General features: G+C 39.9%; 1 long non-coding RNA gene across 1 annotated transcript in view; it reads left to right on the plus strand.

Moving 5' to 3' along the window:
* The window catches only part of LOC135207706 (uncharacterized), a 184,278-nt gene extending 179,854 nt beyond the window's left edge, over positions 1-4,424 (plus strand). Inside the window, exon 3 of the long non-coding RNA XR_010313048.1 lies at positions 4,400-4,424. This is a non-coding gene — a long non-coding RNA (uncharacterized LOC135207706). The remainder of the gene's footprint in view (positions 1-4,399) is intronic.
* The last annotated feature ends 1,576 nt before the right edge of the window (positions 4,425-6,000 follow it).

Below are 6,000 nucleotides of genomic sequence, written 5' to 3' on the forward strand. Positions count from 1 at the left end.
TCGTCTCTGTTAAGATGGTCGAGTCCTTAACAGCTTCCCCCACACATAATCTAGAGCAACGGCCACCAGCTTTTGTGTGTTTTATCTGAAGACACAAATGGAGCCCAGCGGCCTTGGGAAGAAACGTTAGACGGCCTTCATCAGACTGACTTAACCATCCGTTTATATAGTTCATTAGGAGGAAACCAACAGTTTAATGAAAATGTGTGTCTTCGGGAAGGAGGGAGAATGGCGAGTTTGTTGCTCTGTTATTCTGCCTCCTATTCTCCTTCTCCTCTCTTCTTCCTCTCCTCTCCCTTCCTCTGATCAGTGCTCTCTAAACGTATCCTAGTGACCTTAAGAAACGTTCCAAATTCATAAGAAACGTTATCCAAAAAACCTTCCTTTCTTCCCATTAAACCTTCCATTGTGTCCATAGAGTTTTCCTTTTCTTTCCAGTGAACGTTACTTTCTTCCCATAGAGCTTTCGTTTTCTTCCCATCGAAGCATCCTTTCTTCCCCGTACAATCTACCTCAGTTTCCCCTTTGAAGACTCGACCCTTTCCTGAAAGTTGTGTCTCCTTCCCTTAGAACCATACGCCCTTTCTGAAGAATCTTCCCTCCCTCCCTCCTTCAAATCACCCCTCCTCCTCCCATTCCTCCATCCTTTCCCCCTTCCTTCTCTTCCCCCTCTTCTATCTCTCTCCCTCCCCCTCCCCCTCCCCAGAAGCATTCAGCTAAAGGAAATAATTTCTCTGGGAAGACCAAATGGGTTCCTTATATATCTGGCATTTAGCAGTTCCGAAGACGTTTAAGTGTGAGTTACTCGTGAAATGCCGGGACAAGGATTACGACTGTAGAGGGGTTAGGAAGGGAGGGGATAGGGGGAGTGGGAGGGAAAGGGGGGAGAAGGTATTCTTAGTTTTCTTTTAAAGATTTCCTTCAGTTTTGTATTTATAGATTTGGTGGATACACATGTGTTTTCTGGTTTCTCTTTTACTCGTCGTTATTTTGTTATTTCTGGCGGGGGTGGAGGGGGGGGGGGATGGGTAGGAATAGGGGCTGGGAGGGTGGAGCTGTTTTTAGGAGCCCCCCCCCCCCCTCTCTCTCTCTCTCTCTCTCTCTCTCTCTCTCTCTCTCTCTCTCTCTCTCAAGACCAGAGAGAAGAGTACACTAAACGTCCCTCAAACCTAATTTTTTTTCTTCACATTTATATTTTGATTAATATGAATAAGAGTTTATTTATAGCGTGTTTACGATGAATATAGTGGACAGCATTAATGAAAAATCTTCGTAAATTAAAATAATTTCTGTCATTTCAAAAAAAAAAGGCTGTAAACGTCAATTAATTTGTAGTTCGTTTGAAGAATTCAAATCGAGAAAGAGAGAGAGAGAGAGAGAGAGAGAGAGAGAGAGAGAGAGAGAGAGAAAAAACTGTGCAAACTTGTTATATTTAAATTTTTGCTTCACAAATTCATTTGCATACATAAATGTTCTTATGAATTTGTTCATAAACATAATCAGATTTGATTAGTTTTTCGTTATAAAGATCTAGGTATTATTAAGTGGATCAGGCATGTATAAACAACACACACATATAGATATATGTATATATGAATTATTTATAGTACTAAATTGACCATCTTTTGGGGTGTGACGCCAATCTGCAGAGTAAAAGTGATCAATCAATAAGGAATGCAAATGGTATAAGCAAACAAGACCTGAATATTGAAACCCAAGTTTAGCAATAAATCGAACTTTTCTTCTGCCTCCTGTATAAACTCCCCTTTTTCTCTCCCTTCCTCTCCCCCACCTTCCCCTCCACTTCTCCCTCCTTTCCCTTCTCCCCCTTCTATCCTCACCCCCCCACCCACAAACCCGAACTCTAGACAAATGACTGCGGGCGCCTAAACGCTTGGCTCTTCTGTCTGTACCGGTCTTTTGACGATGTGTATGTCTTTGTAATAGTGATTCCTCTCTCTCTCTCTCTCTCTCTCTCTCTCTCTCTCTCTCTCTTCTCTCTCTCTCTCTCTCTCGTTTTGCGCAAGTTTAGTCTGTAAGTTGATAATCGCATTATATCAAATTCTAAATAATGTCGTTTGTGGCTTTTAGATTTGTACTTCAGAATATTATTCAGGTCATTACCTTTTTTTTTTTTATTCCGACATTAATTTGTAGCATTCGCTAATTGCGACCGTCATTAAGAATAAACTAATCAGCTCACGTTTAATGAGCACGATTTTGAGAGCGACGGGACATAAATATCTGGAGCATCGAGAATCGTAGCCAAGTCTCTAAAATATCAGGAAGATCAAAATTTAAATATTTCCCACGGACACATACTCTGTGCGGGAATCACCAACTCCAGGGTAAAGCGGATTAAGCAGTCTCTCATAGCCATTCGCAACCAATTCTGGAATTCGCTGTTTCATCTCGTATTCCCTAAATCATGTAGTAATCTCATGTCATCGCTTCGTATTACAAAATCCACAACGCTCATCTAAGTTATCTTAGGGGATTTCTTTCCGGTGATTTTATGCAAATGAACCAAATTAGCAATATCCTTTTGAGTAGGGATTTTTCCATGTGGGGCCTCTCTCTCTCTCTCTCTCTCTCTCGGGGGAATTACCGTCCTATTCAAACCTCAAAGACAAGTTATAATTCGTAACACTATTCCAAATAGATTTGGCTATTTCTTAATGCTTCTTGATTGAGCAGTCCTCCTGGACTCAAATTCGATTAAAATATCCTCTAATTTTGAAAATGTTTTGGCTAAATTGACTTTTAATCTTGCACTAAGTTCATATGAACTCGAACTCCAGAAGTCAAAGATCTCTCCTGACTTTTCACAAGGCCATTTCGACTCGGGGTCCCTACAAGCCCGTATGAACTTCAGTCCCTGGGAACTAGTTCTTGTCTGCTTTGTCCCTAAAGTCCCTCAAGCTAAATCTATAGCTATTGCGTTCTTGTACTGAGCTCACTTAGTCCTCAGTTCTATTAAGTAATATTTATTTTCTGTAAATAATAATTGTAATGGTTCTTGCCTGTCGTGGCCCAAGTGTCTGAGAAAATGGTATGACTAAGCAATGGCCTCTTTATTATAGTCAGTTTCTGCTTAGTCTCAAGTTCATATGGACTACTTGCTCTCTATAAATAACGGTCTTCGTCCACTTTCTCCTTTATTCATGTAGATCTAAACAGTAAAGGTAAAGTACTTAAGTCCAGACTTCATAAGTCATAAGTAATATAGTTCCAACCTAAATCCCAAAAGTAACGGTTTTTGCCTGCCTTGTACATACCATGTTCCTGTGGAGATAAAGTGTGATAAGTAAGGGTGCGTCCGCACTTCAGTAAAACATATCGTAAGCACGTGTCGGCAACTTATTGCAAACAAATCCCGAACAGGTCAAATACAAGTTGACGACTTCTTCTTCGTATGACTGTCCAACTAATTGCCAAAGATTTGGTTTCTGTTGACGGTTGTTGACTTGTTTTTTTGTTTTTAACATGTTTATGATATGTATGCGGAACAGCGACTTGTTTTCAGCTTGTTTGTGATATGTATTTGGTATGTTGACTCGTTTTGAACATGTTTGTGATATGTATGTGGTGCAATGACTTTTTCAACCTGTTTGTGAAATGTATGCAATGCAATAACTTGTTTATAGCTCATTTGTGATATATACTTGGTATGTTGACTTGTTTTGAATATGTTTGTGATATGTATGTGGTACTTGACCCATTTCAACCTGTTTGTGATATGTATGTGGTAGGTTGACTCGTTTTGAACATGTTTGTGATACGTATGTGGTACATTCACTTGTTTTCAACATGTTTGTGATGCATATGTGGTACTATATTGACTTAATTCAATTTGTTCATGATGCGTATGTGGTACGTTGAGACTCGTTTTCAACATGTTGGTGATAAGTATTCATTATGTCTACTTGTTTGCAACATGTATGTGATATGTTTGCAGGGCATTGACTTGTTTTAAACATGTTTGTGATATGTATGTGGTATGTTGACTTGTTGCAACGTGGTCATGGTATGTATGCAGTATGTTGAGACTTGTTTTTAATCTGTTTGCAATATGTATGGGATACGTCTACTTGTTCCCAACTTGTTTGTGACAAGTATGCAACAAGTTGCCGACGTGTTACTTGTTTCCAACTTGTTTGCAACAAGTATGTAATAAGTTTCCAATGTGTCGTTTCCAACTTGTTTGCAACAAGTATGCAACAAGTTGCCTACATGTTACTTGTTTCCAACTTGTTTGCAACAAGTATGCAACAAAGTTGCCAACATGTGCTTACGGCGTGCTTCACTGCATCGTGAACGCACCCTGATAGGCCTCGCCTGTCTTGTACCAAGTTCAGATGCATACAATGTTGTTTTCTTCCCTTCTCAATGCACGCAGCTTTGTACATGACCAGTCCCACAGGTAAGTGGAATGGCGTCCTCATTGTGCAGTACGCTCTGTGGTGGCCAGCCTCTTATCTGTGTGTAGACAGTCAGTTGTTTGTCTGTCTGTATACGTTGCCCAGTTGCCTGGCTCGCTCTCTCTCTCTCTTTCTGTGTGTGTGTGTGTGTGTGTTCTCTTTCCTTACAGCGATCAGCTTGATTTGTATCATTCCTGACTGTATCTTTACTCGTAGTGGGTAGAATGAAACACTCAGTGCTGTGTTTTAGTGCAGAATGCAGACAGGGGTACATACTATAGTAGATTCACATCAGTCATGCATCTGCTGTTTAGGCCAGTCCATGACGACGCTCCTGATTGGCTGTTGATAAGCCAGTCACAGGGCTGGAAACGCTCGGTCTCTCTCGGGAGTTCACATAGGCAGGGTGTATGTTCCACCTCTCCTGAGGAATACTTTTGAAAGACGTATCCCTCAGGAGAGGTGGAACATACATACATCCTGCCTATGCGAACTCTCTCCAGAGAATGAGAGTTTCCAGCCTGTGATTGGCTTATCACCGGCCAATCAGGAGCGTCGTAGGGGCTGGCTTAGACATCAGACGCACGGTTGATGTGAATCTACTATAGTATACCTGAATTTGCTGGACACTGCAGTCACATCAGGACTTGAATGTGGGTTAAATTGTAAAGCATTTATGGCGGTTAATTTTAAATACGATCAACTTGGCTTTTGAAGGTAGTTGATCCAAAATTTAGCCACAGACTTGAGTAAACGGGAGATTATTTCACTTAAGATAACTTATTTCTCCAATTACTGACATCAGAGTGTACCAAATTCCATAACAAATATTTCAACGTTCATTATAGTTCATTTATTGAGTTAATTCTCTCTTATCAAGGGACTGGTTAAGGTAAATATAAGATACCAGGAAAAGTTATCTTCAAAGAAGTGATTGTTGATGACAGAATACACTTCTTACAGTGATAACAATTTCACTTTAAATACCTGGATAAATTCTCTGTTGATAACCGGAATTTTGATAACAATACCAAGATTTCTTTCTTGACAGTTCTTTTGCCAGCATTGATAATTTCATTTTAGATACCTGGGTAAATTCTCTGTTAATAACCGGAACTTTTAATAACTATAATAAGTTTTTTCACGAATGTCAATTTAATTGTAAATGCTGGGATAAATTCTGTTAATAACTTTGATAACAATAACAAGAGTTCTTTCATAAGTTTTATTAACAGTAATGGCAGTTTGATTGTAAATTTTCTGGATAGATTATCCGTTAATAACTGGAATTTTGATAACAATAAGAGTTCTCAATTCTCTCTTAGAATTAATTGTGATTTCCGGAAGAGATTCTCACTTAATAACCAGAATTTCAATTGTTTGCGCTGACAATACCTAACGGCAAATGCCAGATAAATTCCCCCCAAACCCACCCCCACCCCCCACCCACCCCCACCCCCAACCCCCAACCCCCTCTCAGAAGAAGAACACCGCTTTTATCCCGGGTATTGGCAACCGAAGATGGTGAATAAAATGGATGTTACTGGATCTTCTTCTTCTTCCTCTTCTTCTTCTTCTT

Source organism: Macrobrachium nipponense, chromosome 34 (genome assembly GCF_015104395.2).
Source record: "Macrobrachium nipponense isolate FS-2020 chromosome 34, ASM1510439v2, whole genome shotgun sequence".
Classification (NCBI taxonomy): Eukaryota; Metazoa; Arthropoda; class Malacostraca; order Decapoda; family Palaemonidae; genus Macrobrachium; species Macrobrachium nipponense.